The following is a 22,768-nucleotide window of genomic DNA, read 5'->3' as shown; positions in this document are numbered from 1 at the left end:
GTATGTCTCCCAGACCTCACCAGTACCAGTTTTTGGATGCATCACATAAACTTCCTCCAAAGTAAAGTGGCTACTCTGTGAATCATCTCATTTTCCACCTGCAGTTACCTCTTAGACACCCTGAAGACCTTTCACTTCTTGGCTATTGCTAGGTAACTTTGCCCTCCAACTTCTTCTTGCCAACGTCCACTTAGAACTCTTGAGTTTTCTATTACCAGTTAGAAATGAGGGTCTTTAATCTGTCAACCTTCAGTGAATAAACTTTCTCTCCCTGGTATCTGACCCTAGTTTCAAATCAGAGCCTTGTACACATGTCAGTAAATAGAGTACCCTGAAATGGATATTGCCAGCATAATGGCAGCAGGTACTCATATGCTACATGCTGTTCTGGGTATTTACACACAAGACTGTACATCCTAAGACCAATGTACAGAGGGCTTGGGGAGCCGGGCAGATGGAGATCACCTTTGTACCTATCAGAGAAGCTGCCTAGTGTGAGAAGAGAATAAAATGCGTGAAGATTGGAAAGGGACAAGTGGAAGTTGCTCTCTTCCAAGACTACAAGAGAGTCTAGGGAGAACATTTGATCTGAGAAAAGCTTCTACAACAAATACTGAGTTTACCTGGATTGAAAGACTCGTAATCTATACACAAAGTATTTGTTTATACACTAGCAGGTGTTAATTGTGAATTGAATTTAAAAACAGTGACATTTAGAATGTTAAAAATATATAATGTGCTTAGAAATGTGACCAAAGACAAAGAAGTCTTATGTAATAAAATGTACAAAATATTGCAGAGGTATATTAATGTCTCAAATAAATTAATGGAGAGCTATATTTTGCTTATGAGTTGGAAGATACAATATTGTATGATGTCATTTCTTCCTCTATTCACCTGTAGATTCAACCCAGTCTCAATCAAAATCCAGAAAGTTTTTTATTAGTGGAACTGGTATTGTGAATAGTATTCAAGCCTTTGCCTGCAATATCGATATTCCATATGGATGGCAGTCAGTTTGTGTCTCAGCTGCTCTACTTCTGATCCTGTTCCCTGGTAATGGCCTTGGAAAAGAGGCAGAAGATGGCACAAATGTTTGGGTCCCTGACACCCTTGTGGGAAGACCTGTAAAAGTTCCTGGATCCTGGTTTTGGCCTGCCCTAGTGCTGGCCATTGCAACCATCTAAAAAATGAACCAGCAGTTGGAAGGTCTCACTCTCTATATCTCTCTCTGGAAGTCTGATTTTCAAATAAACAACTAAATCATTGTTTTTTTTTAAACTTTTATTTAATGAATATAAATTTCCAAAGTACGACTTATGGATTACAATGGCTTCCCCCCATACCGTCGTTCCCACCCAAAACCCTCCCCTTTCCCACTCCCTCTCCCCTTCCATTCACATCAAGATTCATTTTCGATTATCTTAATATACAGAAGATCAGCTTAGTATATACATCAAGTATGGATTTCAACAGTTTGCTCCCACACAGAAACTAAAAGTGAAAAATAATAGATTATTTTTTTTAAAATGATGATGAAATCAGAGCAGACCTATTGTCATGTTTAATCCCAGTGAGAGTAAAGTTGGGAATTGATAATTTCTTTCTTCTTTTTTTTACAGAGGATCAGTTTAGTATGCATTAAGTAAGGATTTCAACAGTTTGCACCCCCATAGAAACACAAAGTGAAATATATTGTTTGAGTACTCGTTATAGCATTAAATCTCAATGTACAGCACATTAGGGACAGAGAGCCTACATGAGGAGTAAGTGCACAGTGACTCCTGTTGTTGACTTTACCAATTGACACTCCTGTCTATGGCATCAGTAATCTCCCTATGCTCCAGTCATGAGTTTCCAAGGCTGTGGAAGCCCTCTGAGTTCTCCGACTCTTATCTTGTTTAAACAAGGTCATAGTCAAACTGGAGGTTCTCTCCTCCCTTCAGAGAAAGGTACCTCCTTCTTTGACAATGCCATGGCTGAGGAAGAACTTCTAAGATCAATCCCATTCACAATAGCTACAAAAACAATCAAATACCTTGGAATAAACTTAACCAAAGACGTTAAAGATCTCTACGATGAAAATTACAAAACCTTAAAGAAAGAAATAGAAGAGGATACCAAGAAATGGAAAAATCTTCCATGCTCATGGATTGGAAGAATCAATATCATCAAAATGTCCATTCTCCCAAAAGCAATTTACAGATTCAATGCAATACCAATCAAGATACAGAAGACCTTCTTCTCAGATCTGGAAAAAATGGTGCTGAAATTCATATGGAGACACAGGAGACCTCGAATAGCTAAAGCAATCTTGTACAACAAAAACAAAGCCGGAGGCATCACAATACCAGATTTCAGGACATACTACAGGGCAGTTGTAATCAAAACAGCATGGCACTGGTACAGAAACAGATGGATAGACCAATGGAACAGAATTGAAACACCAGAAATCAACCCAAACATCTACAGCCAACTTATATTTGATCAGGGATCTAAAACCAATTCCTGGAGCAAGGACAGTCTATTCAATAAATGGTGCTGGGAAAACTGGATTTCCACGTGCAGAATCATGAAGCAACACACCTACTTTACACCTTACACAAAAATCCACTCAACATGGATTAAAGAGCTAAATCTACGACCTGACACCATCAAGTTACTAGAGAACATTGGAGGAACCCTTCAAGATATTGGCACAGGCAAAGAATTTCTGGAAAAGACCCGGGAGGCACAGGCAGTCAAAGCCAAAATCAACTCTTGGGATTGCATCAAATTGAGAAGTTTCTGTACTGCGAAAGAAACAGTCAGGAGAGTGAAGAGACAACCGACAGAATGGGAAAAAATATTTGCAAACTATGCAACAGATAAAGGGTTAATAACCAGAATCTACAAAGAGATCAAGAAACTCTACAAAAACAAAACCAACAACCCACTTAAGAGATGGGCTAAGGACCTCAATAGACATTTTTCAAAAGAGGAAATCCAAATGGCCAACAGGCACATGAAAAAATGTTCAAGGTCATTAGCAATCAGGGAAATGCAAATCAAAACCACAATGAGGTTCCACCTCACCCTGGTTAGAATGGCTCACATTCAGAAATCTACCAACAAGAGATGCTGGCGAGGATGTGGGGAAAAAGGGACACTAACCCACTGTTGGTGGGAATGCAAACTGGTGAAGCCACTATGGAAGTCAGTCTGGAGATTCCTCAGAAACCTGAAGATAACCCTACCGTTCGACCCAGCCATCCCACTCCTTGGAATTTACCCAAAGGAATTTAAATTGGCAAACAAAAAAGAGGTCTGCACCCTAATGTTTATTGCAGCTCAATTCACAATAGCTAAGACCTGGAACCAACCTAAATGCCCATCAACGATAGACTGGATAAAGAAATTATGGGATGTGTACTCTTTAGAATACTATACCGCAGTAAGAAACAATGAAATCCAGTCATTTGCAACAAAATGGAGGAATCTGGAACACATCATGCTGAGTGAAATAAGCCAGTCCCAAAGGGACAAATACCATATGTTCTCCCTGATCGGTGACAACTGACTGAACACCAAGAGGGAAATCTGTTGGAGTGAGGTGGACACTATGGGAAACGGTGGCTTGATCAGCATAGCCCTGACTGTTAATGAACAACTTAATACATTATCCCTCTTAGTAGTTTTTTTATCTGTTCTACTTAATATGACTGGTTTAGTTCTGTAATTGATGCACAGTTATTCTTAAGTGTTGAAAATTAACTGAAATGTGATCCCTGTTGAACGTGGGAGTGGGAATGGGAGAGGAAAGAGATGTATAATTTGGGACATGCTCAGGCTGACTTGCCCCAAGTGGTGGAGTTGGAAGCATACCAGGGGATTCCAATTCAATCCCATCGATGTGGCATGTACCAATGCCATCTCACTGTTCCAGGTGATCAGTTTCAGTTCACAGTTGGTCATGGCAGAGGGACTGGGAGTCAAAGGGAGCACATAAACAAGTCTAGTACCTGCTAACGCTAACCGATGGAGTAAATAAAGGGGAGAGTGATCCAACATGGGAAGTGAGATACTCAGCAGACTCATAGAACGGCAGATGTCCTAAATAGCACTCTGGCCTCAGAATCAGCCCTAAAGGCATTCGGAGCTGGCTGAAAAGCTCATGAGAGTATTTCAGGCATGGAAAGCCAAGACACTCTGGCAAAAGATCACTGCGAGTGAGATCCCAGTGGAAAGAACTAAATCATTGTTTTAAAAGTAATGCTGTAACTAGTACTGAAACAGTATTTTACACTTTGTGTTTCTGTGTGGGTGCAAACTGATGAAAGATTTACTTAATATATACTAAATCGATCTTCTGTATATAAAGATAATTGAAAATGATAATTAAAAGATAATTGAAAGATAATTGATATGAATGGAATGGGAGAGGAAGAGGGATATGGGAGGGGTGAGAGTGGGAGGGAAGTTATAGGGGGGAAGCCATTGTAATCCGTAAACCGTACTTTGGAAATTAATATTTACTAAATAAAAGTTTAAAAAAAAAGAAAAAAAAAAGAAAATTCAATAAAGAAACCACAAAGAAAACTTCACAAGCAAACTCTATCGAGTAGTGCAGATCAAACCCTGATTAGAATATTTGGCAATAAGGGCCTTCCATTATCTTTGATAGTCATATCCCAGCCTGCTTTACTGGACCCCGGTATCCCTGAGAACAAAGCCTTTGGCTTACTTTGGATGGTTGGGCTGAAACAGTGGACAGAAGTCAGCCCTAGAACAGAGACCAACAAGTCAGGCGTCAGCTTTCCAATGAGCACATGTTCTGCATTCATCACTGTGTACCGTGTGGGCCACAGACACACCTAGACCAATGCTTGTGCTGCACTTTTGGAACAAAGTTGTACTGATCCATGCTTTCCCAAATGTACATTCCACATGTGGCATATTGGGGGAATAAGCCCCCGAATAATAGAAAAGAACCCAAACCCCTTAAATCACATAATTGACAAGTCAGTTCTACAGTGTATCCTCAGATAAGTGATTCATCATTCATTCCAATTCCTTGCTTTTGCTGGTGTTGAATTTTCAACCTTCAGTAGCCTTTTTACTTAATCAACTATACCTCCTTACTTGATTATCACACCCTTCTTTTTCATCAGGATCTTCATTCATAGTCTCCCACTAAACTCTCTCCAAACTGTGGGAAAGAATTTAATCAATTTTCTTCCAAATCCCCATAGCATTTTATTTATATATTTCTCACTATGCTAGGAGCTAATACATTTAAAAGAGTAAAGGCAAAGTAGATTCAACTGCATTCCACTTAAAATCCTATATCTACTATTTTAGGTGCATGACTTCAGGCATGCCATTTAACTTCTGTGCCTTATTTATACTCCCATGTTCTTTGCAGCATAGTCCACAATAGCCAAGCTATGCCTTAATTCCTTCAACACAAAATGAGGATAGTGACAGATCTTAGTTTTAAAGTTGTTGTGATGAATAAATAAGTAAAAATCCAGGGAATGGCTCTGTGGCACTGCTGGTTAAACCACCTCCTGAGAGGCTGGTATCCCACATGAGTGCCTATTCTAGTCCTGGCTGATCCACTTCCAATCCATCTCCTTACTAATGTGCCTAGGAAAGCAGCTGAAGATGGCCTGAGTGTTTGGGCCCTTGCCACCCTCATGGGAGATGCAGATTGGAGTCCCAGGCTCCTGCCTTCAGCAGGGCCCAGCCATGGTCATTGTGGCCATTTTGGGGGGTGGGAATCAGTGGATGGAAATCTCTTTCTCTATCTTTGTCTCAACCTCTGTTTCTGTAACTCTGCCATTCAATAAATAAATAAATCTTCAAGAAATAATTGAACATCCAGAGGTTTCCTAGTATATTTTAAGCACTTAATTACCATTTTTCTCATTCATTTTCTGAGTTAGAGTAGTGCATCTCTCCCCTCCCTTCATCCTTCCTTTCCTTGTTCCCTCCCTCTTTCTCTACCATCTATCTCTCTTACTGTCTTTTCTACTAGGTTAATAGAGGACTCGTAGGTATTCAAGAACAAAGGACCCTGTTTTATTTTCCTTGTGTGTCATACTTAGCACTAAGTTCAGTTCTGGCACAATGAAAATATTCAACATTCGTTGACTAAATGGAAAATTAATATTTTCACAATGGATGTTTCTGAGATAAACTTATTAATATCATTAAACACAGATTCTGTTCACAGGAAGAAGCTAAACTAGAGAAATTAAAGGAATGTAATCACCCCTCACTTCCAGTACAGTATTCACTAAGTTTATCATTGCTATCACTATCATTATTACTCTATTCTTATTGCTCTCTCTTTCTTTTGGAACTTTTATTCTACAGAGATAAAAATATTTAATTACCTTTGCAGTTGTGACTGTTATAGCTTCACTGACATGAGATAAAATAGAATTTACAGCAATATGAGCTACTAAAGACAAATGTTATATTACACATGAAAGCCTAGGTGAAGGGGTGGAGCCAAGATGGCGGAATAGTGAGGGCGCGCACTGATAGTCCGGGAAAATTTAGTTTAATAAAAGGGGAGTTACGGTAGCCTCAGAAAAAAGAACCAGGAAAATATTGCAGAGGAAACTCTTCTGGATTGAGTGGCTGTGAATCGGAGGACCTACTGGGAGAACAAGGTCGCCCACCGCGCGGAAGCCGAGCCGCGGGAGCCGCGGGTGCCGTGGGAGCCACAGGGTCTGTGCGCCAGTGCAGGAAGGGGAGTGCATGTCACACAGACACCAGCGGGGAGAGTTGGGACGTCCAGGGCTCCAAGTCCACACATCGGTGCTGGAAGGGGAGGTGAGCTCAATAACCTGAGACATTGGCAGGGAAATGGGGGTCAGAATCTAGAGGGGGGCCGGAAAGTGCAGCAGACTCACTACCGGAAAGAAGGAAAAAAAAAGCTTGGGGGTTTCTCTCTCCTCCAACCTTGCAAAGGTTGCAAGGCTGCAAGGCTTGAAGAATTCCCAAGAGACAAAGAGCAGGCCCCCTCTCTGGATTTACATATCAACAGGGGAGAGCTAAGGAACTGAGTCACTACAATTCAGTAGCCTAGGCAACCCAGTGGGAGTCCAGAGTAGCCTACACAGACTCTTTGGGTAGAAGCCAGAGACTGGAAGCTAAATACCATCAATTCTGCACAGCCGTGCCATGTGGTATTACTTACCCCCTGAATAAATAAAATGAAATAAATAAGTATATAAATAAAAACAGAGAGATTTACCATGCATAACCTGAGGGTGTCACCTTTGCACACCCGTAACCAGGAAGAACCAAGCAGAGCTCTCAGGCCACAGCCATCTCAAGTCTCCAAGGCTCCTCCAACAGCAGGCAGTCCACTTAACACGGACACAGTATAAAATAAAAAAAAAATTAAAAAAAAAAAAACGCACAGTGACGAAAGAAGAATTAACTATGCCAAGCAACAAACACAGAAATCGAGGGAACAAGATCAACGATGACACTATGATGCCTCCAAATAAAGAAAACACCCTAAAACAAGATTATGAAGATGATGAGATAGAAGAAATGCAAGATACGGATTTCAAAAAATTTATGATAAGAACATTTAGAAGTTTTCAAAAGCAGATCCCTGAACTACAGAAATCCTTATTGGACAGACCAATGGAACAGAATTGAAACACCAGAAATCAACCCAAACATCTACAGCCAACTTATATTTGATCAAGGATCTAAAACCAATTCCTGGAATAAGGACAGACTATTCAATAAATGGTGCTGGGAAAACTGGATTTCCACGAGCAGAAGCATGAAGCAAGACCCCTACCTTACACCTTACACAAAAATCCACTCAACATGGATTAAAGAGCTAAATCTACATCCTGACACCATCAAGTTACTAGAGAACATTGGAGGAACCCTTCAAGATATTGGCACAGGCAAAGAATTTCTGGAAAAGACCCGGGAGGCACAGGCAGTCAAAGCCAAAATCAACTCTTGGGATTGCATCAAATTGAGAAGTTTCTGTACTGCGAAAGAAACAGTCAGGAGAGTGAAGAGACAACTGACAGAATGGGAAAAAACATTTCCAAACTATGCAACAGATAAAGGGTTAATAACCAGAATCTACAAAGAGATCAAGAAACTCCACAAAAACAAAACCTACAACCCACTTAAGAGATGGGCCAAGGACCTCAATAGAAATTTTTCAAAAGAGGAAATCCAAATGGCCAACAGACACATGAAAAAATGTTCAAGGTCATTAGCAATCAGGGAAATGCAAATCAAAACCACAATGAGGTTTCACCTCACCCCAGTTAGAATGGCTCACATTCAGAAATCTACCAACAACAGATGCTGGCGAGGATGTGGGGAAAAACGGACACTAACCCACTGTTGGTGGGAATGCAAACTGGTCAAGCCACTATGGAAGTCAGTCTGGAGATTCCTCAGAAACCTGAAGATAACCCTACCGTTCGACCCAGCCATCCCACTCCTTGGAATTTACCCAAAGGAGTTTAAATTGGCAAACAAAAAAGCGGTCTGCACCCTAATGTTTATTGCAGCACAATTTACAATAGCCAAGACCTGGAACTAACCTAAATGCCCATCAAAGGTAGACTGGATAAAGAAATTATGGGATATGTACTCTTTAGAATACTATACCGCAGTAAGAAACAATGAAATCCAGTCATTTGCAACAAAATGGAGGAATCTGGAACACATCATGCTGAGTGAAGTAAGCCAGTCCCAAAGGGACAAATACCATATGTTCTCCCTGATCGGTGACAACAGACTGAACACCAAAAAGGAAACCTCCTAAAGTGAAATGGACACTATGAGAAACGGTGACTTGATCAGCCCTCATCCTGACTGTTAATGAACAACTTAATACATTATCCCTCTTAGTAGTTTTTTTGTCTGTTCTACTTAATATGACTGGTTTAATTCTGTAATTAATACACAGTTATTCTTAAGTGTTGAAAATTAACTGAAATGTGATCCCTGTTAAACATAAGAGTGGGAATAAGAGAGGGAAGAGATGTATAATTTGGGACATGCTCAAGCTGACTTGCCCCAAATGGTAGAGTTAGAAACATACCAGGGGATTCCAACTCAATCCCATCAAGGTGGCATGTACCAATGCCATCTCACTATTCCAAGCGATCAATTTCAGTTCACAATTGATCATAATGAAAGGACTAAGAGTCAAAGGGAGCACATAAACAAGTCTAGTACCTGCTAACACTAACCGATAGAATAAATAAAGGGGAGAGTGATCCAACATGGGAAGTAAGATACTCAGCAGACTCATAGAATGGCAGATGTCCTAAATAGCACTCTGGCCTCAGAATCAGCCCTAAAGTCATGGGGATCTGGCTGAAATGCCCATGAGAGTATTTCAGGCATGGAAAGCCAAGACACTCTGGCAAAAAGATCTCTGTGAGTGAGATCCCAGTGGAAAGAACAGGTCTTCAAAGAAGGAGGTACCTTTCTCTGAAGGGAGGAGAGAACCTCCACTTTGACTATGACCTTGTCTAAACAAGATAAGAGTCGGAGAACTCAGAGGGCTTCCATAGCCTTGGAAACTCATGACTGGAGCATAGGGAGATTACTGATGCCATAGACAGGAGTGTCAATTGGTAAAGTCAACAACAGGAGTCACTGTGCACTTACTCCTCATGTAGGCTCTCTGTCCCTAATGTGCTGTACATTGAGATTTAATGCTATAACGAGTACTCAAACAATATATTTCACTTTGTGTTTCTATGGGGGTGTAAACTGTTGAAATCTTTACTTAATGCATACTAAACTGATCTTCTGTAAAAAAAAAATAAAAAGAAAAAGAAAAAAAGAAATTAGCAAGTCCCAACTTGACTCTCACTGGGATTAAACATGACAATAGGTCTGATCTGATTTCATCATCATTTAAAAAAATCATCTATTATTTTTCACTTTATGTTTCTGTGTGGGAGCAAACTGTTGAAATCCTTACTTAATGTATACTAAGCTGATCTTCTGTATATTAAGATAATCAAAAATGAATCTTGATGTGAATGGAAGGGGAGAGGGAGTGGGAAAGGGGAGGGTTGTGGGTGGGAGGGACGGTATGGGGGGGAAGCCATTGTAATCCATAAGTCATACTTTGGAAATTTATATTCATTAAATAAAAGTTAAAAAAAAAGACAAATGCTATATTTCACAAACAAAATGCTTAATTCATCAGGACTATAGAAGATTTGACTATCATGTTGTTTGTGTTAAGAACATGGCAACAATATATAAAAGGATAATAAGTAAAACTATTCAGAGAGAAGATTCAATGGATATGGACATGAGCCCCTGAGGCCCCAGAACCTTCTTTTTGGTTGTGAACTAAATGCTGACAAAGATTATCACTTTAAAGTGGACAATGATGAAAATGAGCATTAGTTATCTTTAAGAACGGTCAGTTTAGGCGCTGGTGCAAAGGATGAACTGCACATTGTTGAAGCAGAGGCAATGAATTACGAAGGCAGCCCGATTAAAGTCACACTGGCAACATTGAAAATGTCTGTATAGCCAACTGTTTCCCTTGGGGGCTTTGAAATAACATCACCTGTGGTCTTAAGGTGGAAGTGTGGTTCAGGGCCTGTGCATATTAGCAGACAGCACTTAGTAGCTGTGGAGGAAGATGCAGAGTCAGAAGAGGAAGAGGATGTGAGGCTATTAAGTATATCTGGAAAATGATCTGCCCCTGGAGGTGGCAGCAAAGTACCACAGAAAAAAGTAAACCTTGCTGCTGAAGATGATGATGAAGATGATGACGATGATGATGATGATGATGATTTTGATGAGGAGGAAACTGAAGAAAAAACTCCAGTGAAGAAATCTATACGAGATACCCCAGTCAAAAATGCACAGAAATCAAACCAGAGTGGGAAAGACTCAAAACCATCAACACCAAGATCAAAAGGTCAAGAATCCTTCAAATCACAGAATAGAAACTCCAGAAATCTATCCAGACAATTGCAACCAACTTATCTTCAACAAAGGAGCTAAAATCGACACCTGGAGCAACAAATGGTGTTGTTAAAACAGGACCTCCAGATGGAGAAGTATGAAACAACACTCCTAAACTATACCTTACACGAAAATCCACTCAAAATGGATCAAAGACTAAAATCTACAATCCAATACCATCAGATTATTGGAAAGTGTTTGGAAAACCTTCAAAACATTGGCATCAGCAAAGAGTTCTTGGAAAAGACCACAGAGGCACAGGAAATCAGAGCCAAAATAGACAAATGGGATTACATCAAAAAGTGAAGCTTCTATACTGCAGAAGAAACACTCAGACAAATTGAAAATGTAACTGACCAAATGGGAGAAAATATTTGCAAACTATGTAACTGATAAAGGATTAATAACTGGAATATATAAAGAGATCAAGAAACTCGACAACAACAAAACAAACAACACAGTTAAGGAATGTGCAAAGGTTAAGATGGCAGAGTATACATACGTATTTTAGTATTTTTACTCTTTTATGTTAGTGTGATATCAATACAATGAAAACAGATTCAATGTAGTTCATAGATACAATTCAATGAATATAATGATATACCCTTTGTCATTACCTCCATTCCACCTTCTTTCTTTCCATATTTTAGAATTGAGTTGCAGATACTGGAGTGAGATGACAGAGTAGGGAGGCAGCTTACTACTTCAATCTAGGAAAAGATAGTTTTAAAAAAGTGGAACGAGTGCAGTCTCGGGGAATAGTTTGGGAGAAAATAGCAGAGGAAAATCCATGCAGAATAGAGTGACACAGCAGACCTATGTGGAATGTGTGGACATGCACAAATCAGGACCCCAGCAACTGAGAGCCTCCATACCAGCTTTAGAGAGTGAGATGAGACCAAATATAAGCAGCACAAGAACTGGTGATAAAGCTGCAGGAAGAGCATGGAGAAAATCTGGCTTGGAAACCTGTGGGGGATAGTTTACCTGCCAAACTAAAGGAGAAAAATGGAGGGGTGGTACCTTTTTCTCTCCATGATCACCCAGCAATGGCATCCATAACAAGCTAATAGAGAGTGAGGACTATTTTGGATATACATAAGAGCTGTGCCAGCTTGTATCTGCACCCAGCAAACTGCCGAGTGGAGATTTCTGGGTCTGACCAGGAGAACTGACAAGGAGCTCGGTGCTCATGAATGTGGGAGGCTTATGTGCTAGAACTGTGAAATCACTAAGTCTGTGTGGGAGGGTTCAAGGTGTGCCTGGGACTTTGGGAAGCCACTGTGGGAAGCTCCACATGCTCAGGGCTCCCTGATTTTCTGATGAAGGGCTTTGCTGTGGAATCTGCGCTAACACCAAATATTGCACAGATCCTTTGTGTGGTTCTTGTGACAGTGCAGACAAATATTATAAAGACTAGTGTTAGTGCCCAGGCATTAGTCTCCTTTGAGGAGAGGAGATGAGCTGAATCTATGCCAACAGAGCAGAACAAATTATCCTTCTAATTTAAAAACAATAGATAGATTTACCATGCCCAACCAGGTTGTCACCTTGGACAATCCTTTTACCCTGGAGCATTGAACAGAGCTCCTTGGCAAAACCCACCAGACACATCAGGTATTCACAGAAAAAGTGGACATTCCACTAATACACAGAGGCATAGTCCAAAGATAAAAGCCACCAGTGTAAAAACAAGATGAAACCAATGAGTACCTCTACAAATGGCAAATAATAAATGCACCAATTAAAGAAACAAGAAGAGAGAACACAACAAGATGTCCCCAAAAGAATACAACACTTCAATACTAGGTTGTTAAGATGAAGAGATTGAAGAAATGCTGGAAATTTAATTGAAAAAATTGATTGTAGGACTACTTAAAAGTCAGAAGCAAATGCATGAAGTAATAAGGTCCATACATGGCATGAAAGAAAATTTTTCCCAGAATTGAAATCAAAATGAAATGTTGGCAATGAATAATTCAATAGAACAACAACAACAAAAATCCGTGGAAAGCCTTAACAAAGGAATATATGAAGCAGAAGAAAGAATATCCGACTTAGAAGACAATTAGCAGGATATTATATAGTCAGACCAAACACAAAAGAAAAAGTTAGAAAACTAAAACACAGTGTTTGAAATCTATAGGATAATATCCAATGACCCAACATACAGGTTCTATGAATTCTTGAATGTGTGGGAAGAAAGTATTGATTAGAAGGCCTTTTTAGTGAAATAATAACGGAAAACTTCCATCATTTGGAGAAAGAAAGGGACATACATGTAAAGGAAGTACAGAGAACTCCTAATAGACATGACCAGAAAAGATCTTTACCATGACACATTGAAATTATACTCTCTGTAATAAAACATAAAGATTTTAAAATGTGCTCGAGAGAAACACCAGATTACTTGCAGAGCATTTCCAATTAGACTTACAGCAGACTTCTCATCAAAAACCTTACAGGCTAGTAGAGGATGGTGAAATATATTCCAAGTCTTAAGAAAAAAAAAAAAAACGGTCTGGGGCTGGCACTGTGGTTTAGTGAGTAGGGCCACCACTAGCAATGCCTGTATCCCATATGGGAGCCATTTCATGTCCCCGCTGCTCCACTTCTGATCCAGCTCTCTGCTATGGCCTGGGAAGGCAGTGGATGATGGCCCAAGTCCTTGGGCATGTGCTACTGTGTGGGAGACCCAGAGGAAGTCCCTGTCTCCTGGCTTTGTATTGGTGCAGCTCCAGCCACTGCAGCCAATTGGAGAGTGAACCAGTGGATGGAAGAATTCTCTCTTTCTGCCTCTCTTTCTCTCTCTGTGTAATTCTGACTTTCAAATAAATAAATAAATCTTTACAAAAAGAGAGAAAAAACTGTCAACCCAGAATACTGTACACTGCAAAGCTCTCATTGACAAATGTAGGTGAAATAAAGACTTTACATGAGAAATAGAAACTGAAAGAACTTGCCACCACCCAACCAGCATTGCAAAAGATGTTTAAAGATGTGCTGCACATAGAAACACAAAAACATGGTCAAAACTATAAAAGAAGGTCAGGCAGAAATATTCCTAGTAAAAATACAAAGGAAAACCCAAGTAAAAATTGGAATATTCAAGGGAAAATGACAGAGAAAATTCATTAATTATCAATAGTAACCTTGAATGCTAATGGCCTCAACTCTCCAATTAAAAGACAAAGACTTGCCCTAAATGGTGGAGTTAGAAATGTGCCAGGGGATTCCAATACAATCCCATCAAGGTAGAATGTACCAATGCCATCTGACTAGTCCAAGTGATCAATTTCAGTTCACAATTGATCATACTGATAGGTCTAAGAGTCAAAGCGATCACATAAATAAGACAAGTGTCTGCTAATACTAACTGATAGAATAAAAAAGGGAGAGAATGATCCAAGATGGGAAGTGGGATACACAGCAGACTCATAGAATGGCAGATGTCCTAAACAGCACTCTGGCCTCAGCATCAGCCCTTAAGGCATTCGGATCGGGCTGAAGAGAACATGAGAGTATTTTAGGCATGGAAAGCCAAGACACTCTGGCAAAAAAAAAAAAAAAAAAAAAAAGAGGACCTAAGTGAAAGATCTCTGTGAGTGAGATCCCAGTGGAAAGAATGGGGCCATCAAAGAAGGAGGCAAATTTCTCTGAAGGGAGGAGAGAACTTCCACTTTGACAATGGCCTTGTCTAAATAAGATGGAAGTTTGCGAAATTAAAAGGCTTCCACGCCTTGCGGCACCAGCACACCGGGTTCTAGTCCCGGTCAGGGCACCGGATTCTCTCCCGGTTGCCCCTCTTCCAGGCCAGCTCTCTGCTGTGGCCAGGGAGTGCAGTGGAGGATGGCCCAAGTCCTTGGGCCCTGCACCCCATGGGAGACCAGGGTAAGTACCTGGCTCCTGCCATCGGATCAGCGCGGTGCACCGGCCGCAGCGCACCGGCCACGGCAGCCATTGGAGGGTGAACCAACGGCAAAGGAATACCTTTCTCTCTGTCTCTCTCTCTCACTGTCCACTCTGCCTGTCAAAAATTTTAAAAAAAGGCTTCCATAGCCTTGGCAACTCATGACTAAAGCCTAGGGAGATTACTAATGCCATAAACAAGAGTGTCAAATTGTTGTCAACAACAGGAGTCACTGTGCACTTACTCCTCATGTAGGATCTCTTTCCTTAATGTGTTGTTCAATGTGAATTAATTCTATAACTAGTGCTCAAACAGTGTTTTACAGTATACATTCTGTGTGGGTGCAAACTGATGAAATCTTTACTTAATATACACTAAATTGATCTTCTGTATATAAAGAGAATTAAAAATGAAACTTGATGTGAATGGAATGGGATAGGGAGTGGGAGATGGGAGTGTTGCAGGTGGGAGGGAAGTTATGGGGGGGAGGGGTAAACCACTATAATCCAAAAACTGTACTTTGGAAATTTATATTTACTAAATAAAAGTTAAAAAAAAAGAGAAAGACTGAATGGATTAAAAAAGGAAATCCATCTATTTGCTGCCTACAAAGTAACACATCTCACCAACAAAGATGCACACAGACTAAAAAATGAAAGGATGGAAAAAGATATTTCATGTTAACAGAAACCAAAACAGAACTAGTGTAGCCATTCTAATATCAGTCAAAATAGAGTAACATAAAAATTGTCAAAAGAGACAAAAAATGGCACCATGTAATGATTAAGGGACCAATTCAACAGGAAGATGAGATTGTATAAACACATATGCACCTAATTACAGGGTACCTGGCTATTTAAAAGTAATTTTAAGGGTTCTAAAGGCAGACAGGTAATCAAATATAATAGAAATAGAAGCATTCAGTCCCCCAATTTCAGCAATGGACAGATCAATCAGACAGAAAATCAGCAAGGACACAACAGAGTTAATCGACATTAAAGACCAAATTGAATTAACAGATACCTACAGAACTTCCCATCCTACAAACATAGAATACAGATTTTGCTCACCCATGCACAGAACTTTCTCTAGGATTAACCACATGCTAAGCCATAAAGCAAGTCTCAGCAAATTCAAACTGATGGAAATCATACCATACATCTTCTCAGACCACAATAGAACTAAGCTGAAAATCAGCAACTGCACAATCTCTAGAACATATGCAAACACATGGAGACAGAACAACACACTTCTGAATGAACAGTGGGTTGTAGAATAAATCAAAAGAGAGGTCAAAAAATTGCTAGAAACAAATAAAGGTGGCGCACAATGTATCAATTCATGGGATAAAGCAAGAGTAGTGTTAAGAGGAAGTTTATAGCAATCAGTGACTACATCAAGATATTGGAAAGGCAGCAAATAAATGAGCTATCAGTGCATCTCAGGAATCTAGAAAAACAACAGCAAACTAAACCCAAAACTAGTAGGATACATAAATAATTAAAATTAGAGAAGAAATAAAAAAATTTAAAGCAAAATAACAATACAGAAGATCACCCTAATGACCTGGTTTTTTGAAAGAATAAACAAAATTGGCACACTACTGGCCCAAATAACCAAAACCAGGAGAGAGAAAACTCAAATTAATAAAATTAGAGTTTAAAGGATATGTAACAACAGACACCACAGAAGTAAAAAAAAAAAAAATTATCAGAATTTACTAGAAAGGCCTGTGTGCCAACAAACCTGGAAACCTAAACAGACCCATAACCAAGATAGAAATTGATTCAGTAATAAAGATCCTCCCAACAAATAAAAGTCCAGGATCAGATGGCTTCACTGGTGAATTGTACCAGACATTTAAAGAAGAACTAACTCCTATTCTTATTGTTATTCAAAACAATTGAAAGGGAAGGAATCCTCCCAAATTATTTCTGTGAAGCCAACATAGAAAGAGAATTATAGACCAATTTCCCTGATAAACATAGATGCAAAAGTCCTCAACAAAATTCTAACCAATCGAAATCCAACTACATGTCAGAAAGAAAATTCAGCAAGATCAAGAGGGGTTTATTGTACTGTGCAAGGATGGTTCAACATTTGTTCATCAGTCAATGTGATACATCACATTAACAAACTGAAGAACAAAAAGCATTTGATTATATCAATAGATGCAGAGAAAGCATTGATAAATACAACACCCTTTCATGATGAAAACTCTAAGCAAATTGGGTATAGAAGGAACATTCCTCAACACAGTAAAGGCAATTTATGACAAACCTTCAGCCACCCTCCAACTGAATGGGGAAGTGTTGGAAGCATTCCCACTGAAACTTGGACCCAGATAAGGATGTCCACTTTCATCATTTCTACTCAATATACTTCTGGAACTTTTAGACAGAGCCATAAGGCAATAAAATAAATCAAAGGAATACAAATTGGGAAGGAGGAAATCAAGCTATCCCTATTTTCAAATGACATGACTCTATATATAGAGGATCCAAACTACTCCGCACTAAGAGACTATTGGAACTCATAGAAGAGTTTGGTAAATTATTAGGTTATAAAATCAATATATAAAAATCAACAGCCTTCATATACACAGAAAATTACATGGCTGAAAAAGAACTTCTAAGATCAATCATATTGACAATATCTAAAGAAAAATTAAATACCTTGGAATAAATTTAACCAAGGATGTTAAAGATCTCTACTATGAGAATTTAAAAATTTAAATAAAGAAATGAAAGATGGTGAAAAAATGAAAAAAAAATTCCGTGTTCATGGATTGGAAGAATCAACATCATCAAAATGTCCATACTTCTGAAATCAATTTACAGATTCAATGCAATACCAATCAAACTATGAGGGACATTCAGATATAGAAAAATGATGCCAAAATCATATGGAAACACAGGAGACCATGAATAGCTAAAGTATTCTTATACAACAAAAACAAAGCTGGAGGCAGATTTCAAGACAAACTGCAGGACAGTCTGGTACTGGTACAAAAACAGGTGGATAGACTAATGGAACAGAATAGAAATACCAGAAAACAATCCAAGCATCTACAACCAACTAATATTTGATAATGGAGTAAAACCTAATCCCTGGATAAAGGGCAGTCTCTTCAACAAATGGTGCTGAGAAAAATGGATTTCCACAGGCAAAAATATGAAGCAAGACCCCATCTTTACACAAAAATTGACTCAAAGTGGATTAAATACCTAGATTTATGAACCAATACCATCAAATTATTATAAAACTTTAGGAAAACCCTATAAGACATTGGCACAGGCAAATAGTTCTTGGAAAACACCCATGAGGAACAAGCAATCAAATCCAAAATATACAAATGGGATTACATCAAATTAAGAAGCTTCTGTACTGCCAAAGAAACTCTTAGGAAAGTAAATATACAACCAACATAATGGGAGAAATTATTTGCAAAATATACAACTGACAAAAGATTGATAATCAAAATATATAAATAGATCAAGGAACTCAGCAACAAAACAAACAAGTTGGTTAAGAAATGGGCCAATGGGGCCACTGATGTGGTGTAGCAGGTAAATCTGCCACCTGTAGTGTTGGCATCCCATATGGGTGCCAGATTGAGTCGTGGCTCCTCCACTTCCTATCCAGCTCTCTGTGATGGTCTGGGAAAGCAGCAAAAGATGGTCAAAGTCCTTGGGCCCTTGCTTCCACATGGGAAGACCTAGAGGTAGCTCCTGGATCCCGTCTTCAGATCAGCGCAGCTCTGGCCCTTGTAGCCAGTTGGGGAGTGAACCACCAGATGGAAGACCTCTCTCTCTCTGCCTCTCCTTCTCTCTCTGTGTAACTCTGACTTTCAAATAAATAAATAATCTTTTAAAAAAGAAATGTTACAAGGACTTATACACACATTTTTCAAAAGAGGAAATCCAAATGATCAACAGACATATGAAAAAAAAATGCTCATGATCGCTAGCTTCAGGAAAATGCAAATCAAACCACAATGAGGATACACCTCCCCCCAGTTAGAATGGCTCTCATACAGAAATCAACAAACAACAAATGCTGTCAAGGATGTGGGGAGAAAGGTACCCCAATCCACTGTTGGTGGCAATGTAAACTGGTAAAGCCATTATGGAAGACAGTATGGAGATAGCTCAAAAATTGGAATATAGACCTACCAGATGACACAGCCATCTCACTCCTGGGAATTCACCCAAGGGAAATGAAATCAGCATGTGAAAGAGTTATCTGTCCCCTCATGTTTATTGCAGATCAATTCACAATAGTTAAGGCAGGGAATAAAAACAAATGCCTGTCAACTGAAGACTGGCTGAAGAAATTATGGGATATGTACACCATGGAATACTACATAGCAGTAAAGAAAATGAAATCCGGTCATTTGAAACAAAATGGATAAATCTGGAAAGCATCATACTTAGTGAAATAAGTCAATTCCAAAGGGACAAATACCATATATTCTCCCTGACCTGTGACAACTATTGAGCACCTAAAAGGTAATCTGTAGAAGTGAAATCACACTTTGAGAAGCAGCCTTTGTCTTGGTTGTTGAGAAACAGTTTTTTTTTTTTTTCATGTTATTTGTTGAACTCTTTTCTTAACATAGAGTTAAACATATGTGAAGAAAGTCAATTGAAAATAGATCTTGGGGCTGGCGCTGTGGTGTAGCAGGTTAATGCTCTGGACTGAAGTGCCAGCATCTCATATGGGTGCCGATTCAAGACCCAGCTGCTCCACTTCTGATCCAGCTCTCTGCTATGGCCTGGGAAAGCAGTAGAATATGGCCCAAGTCCTTGAGCCCCTGCACTCGCATGGAGACCTGGAAGAATCCTTGGTTCCTGGCTTTGGATTAACGCAGTTCTGGCAGTTGTGGCCAATTGGAGAGTAAACCAGTGGATGGAAGACCTCTCTCTCTCTCTCTCTCTGCCTCTCCTCTCTCTGTGTAACTCTGACTTTCAAATAAGTAAATAAATCTTAAAAAAATAAAGAAACTAGATCTTAGTAAAATTAAGGGTGAGAACAAGAGAGGAGGAAGGGTGTGGGATTATTGGTGGGAGGGTAGGCCCAGTGAGAAGATCACCTTGTTCCTAAAATTGTAATTGTGAAGTGTATGAAGTTTGTAAATGTAAAGCTGTATAGTTCTGCATACATTCCTATGAACTTTAAGGGCACAGTTTAAATACTTGCTGTTGTACCTCAAATCCCCTTAAGCTTGGTGGGACTAATACCATCTTAAGTGTTAAAGTGATCATATGGCTATATGATATATGATTATGTAATGAAGTGATCATATAGATAGGTAAGTTTAAAGTGAACATATAAATATGATTAAGTGCCTGGTAGTAATAATAATAGAGAGAATTAAAAAAAGTGAATGCTTCAATATTGGAAGCAGTCCATATAGCAGACTCATAGAATGACAACCACTTTAAGGAGCACCCTGACCTCAGAATTAGCCCTTAAGGCATTCTGGTCTGGCTCAAAAGCCTATGAGAGCATTTCAGGCATGCAAAGCCAAGACACTGAAGCAAAAACTGTACTATATAAGGACCTCAGTTGATGAGACCCCAGTGGGAAAAAGTAGTCATCAAAGAAGGAGGTACTTTTCCCTTCAGGGAGCAGATAACTTCCACTTTCCTTATGGCCTTGTCTAAATACTGACAGAGTTTGTGAATTCAACAGGCTTCTATAGCCTAGGCAACTCGTGTCAACAGACTTGGGTGCTTGGATGGTCACTTACATCATACATAAGAATGTTAATTGTTAAATGAACAGCAGGATTCACTGTGCACTAACTCCCCATGGAGGACCTCTGGCCTCAAAGAGTTGTATTATAACTACGTCTAAGTGCTCGCAAAAGATGTATCATTCTTGGGTGCCTCTTTAAAGTTAATTAAGTTTCTTAAAAAGGAAATGAGATGCAATGACAGAACAGCATTTGTCTCGACTGTTGAGGAAGTTTTTTTTTTTTTCTTTCGTGAAAATTGTTGACTCCTTAATTAGTATAGAATTAGTCTTTTGTGTATAACGTTAACTCAAAATGGATCTTAGTGGATAATGGGACTAGGAATGGGAGAGGGAGGAGGAGGAGGGGTGGAAGTGTGGGTGGGAGGGCAGGTATTGGGAGATGAATCACTTTATTCTTAAAGTTGTATTTATGAAATGCATGAGGTTTGTATTTCTTAAATAAAAGATTTCTTCAGGGAAAAAAAGGAATTGGCAAAGAACTTAAACAGGCATTTTTTCAAAAGAGGAAATTTAAATGACCAACATATGCATGAAAAAGTGCTCAGGGCTGGCATTGTGGTGTAGCAGGTAAAGACTCTGCCTAGAGTGCCAGCACCCCATATGGGCACGGGTTCAAGTCCCAGCTGCTCCACTTCCAATCCACCTCTCTGCTATGGCCTTGGAAAGCAGTAGAAGACAGCCCAAGTCCTTGGGCTCCTGCACCCACGTGGGAGACCTGGAGGAAGATCCTGGATCCTGGCATTGGATTGGCAGAACTCCGGCTGTTGTGGCCATCTGGGGGTTGAACCAGTGAATGGAAGACCTCTCTCTCTCTCTCTCCCCCTCTCTGCAACTCTGCCTTTGAAATAAATAAGTCTAAAAAAAAAGAAAAAATGCTCAAGATCACTAGCCATTAGGGTAATTCAAGTCCAAACCACAGTGATTTTTCACCTCACTCAAGTTTGAATGGCTCTCATATAGAAATAAACAATACATGCTGGCTAGGATGTAAGAAAAAGGTACCCTAATCCATTTTTGGTATAAATGTAAACTACTGCAGCCATTTTGGAATACAGTATAGATACCTCAGAAATCTGAAAATAATTTTACAATATGATCCAGTAATCCCACTCTTGAGAATTTACCCAAACAAAATAAAATCAGCAGATGAGAGTTACCTGTACCCCCATGTTCATTATATCTCAATTCACAATAGCTAAGATATGGAATCAACCAGGATGTCCATCAATTTGATAACTGTATAAAGAAATTATGTCATGTATGTACTGTGGAGTGCTACTCAGATGTATAATGAAATAGTTGAGATATCCATATCCCACATTATAGTGTCTGGGTTAGACTACAAGTTCCAACTCCTGACTCCAGCTTACCACTGATGTGGACCCCGGAAATTAGCTCTGGTGATTCAAATAATGGAGTTCCTGTCACTAATGTTGGATACTTGGATTTTATTACTAGCTCTTCCTTTCAACCTGGCCCAATTTCAGGCATTGTGGGTATTTGGGGAGTAAACCATTCGATGAAAACGCTCTTTTTCTTCTCTCTCTCTCTTTCTCTAATAAATAGATTTTTAAACTTCAACAAAAATGGACAAAAGTTTTTAATTCCTTAAATGTGTAACTGCACATGCACAAAGAATGTCTGAAGTGGCACTCATCCTTATTAGTTATTGGGAAAATTTAAATTATAACCACAGTATATAATCAATAGCCACATTCCAAATTGATGAAATTATAAATCTGATCAATAACATGTAGTGGTAAATATGACACTAAATGCAGATATTTCACTCTACTAGTGGGTGTGTACATTTAATACTACTTTAGAAAACAGTTGCATTTTATCAAGTAAAAATTACGATACACACAATATATAGTTCAGCAATTTCATTCTTGATTAAATGCTGTAGAAAAGTGTGAGTATATATCTACCAGGAGACATTAAAAAGAATACCTAGTGTAGGATTGTTCCAAATGGCCAAAGCTGGAAACAATCCATGTGCACATTACAGGTGAGACTAGGAATAATATGCAATATTTCTTCTTGTTAGTATAAGAACTCTACTTTTGGAATAGGGTTCCATTTTTTATGAAATGATTAGTTATT

General features: G+C 39.2%; 1 pseudogene; it reads left to right on the top strand.

The window, feature by feature from the left end:
* The first annotated feature begins 10,255 nt into the window (after positions 1–10,255).
* On the top strand, positions 10,256–11,028 carry LOC100349609 (nucleophosmin pseudogene; annotated as a pseudogene).
* Positions 11,029–22,768: the final 11,740 nt, after the last annotated feature.

This window comes from Oryctolagus cuniculus, chromosome X (assembly GCF_964237555.1).
Source record: "Oryctolagus cuniculus chromosome X, mOryCun1.1, whole genome shotgun sequence".
Taxonomy (NCBI): domain Eukaryota; kingdom Metazoa; phylum Chordata; class Mammalia; order Lagomorpha; family Leporidae; genus Oryctolagus; species Oryctolagus cuniculus.
Note: the sequence above shows the minus strand (reverse complement) of the source record. Positions and strands in the feature narration are given on the sequence as shown.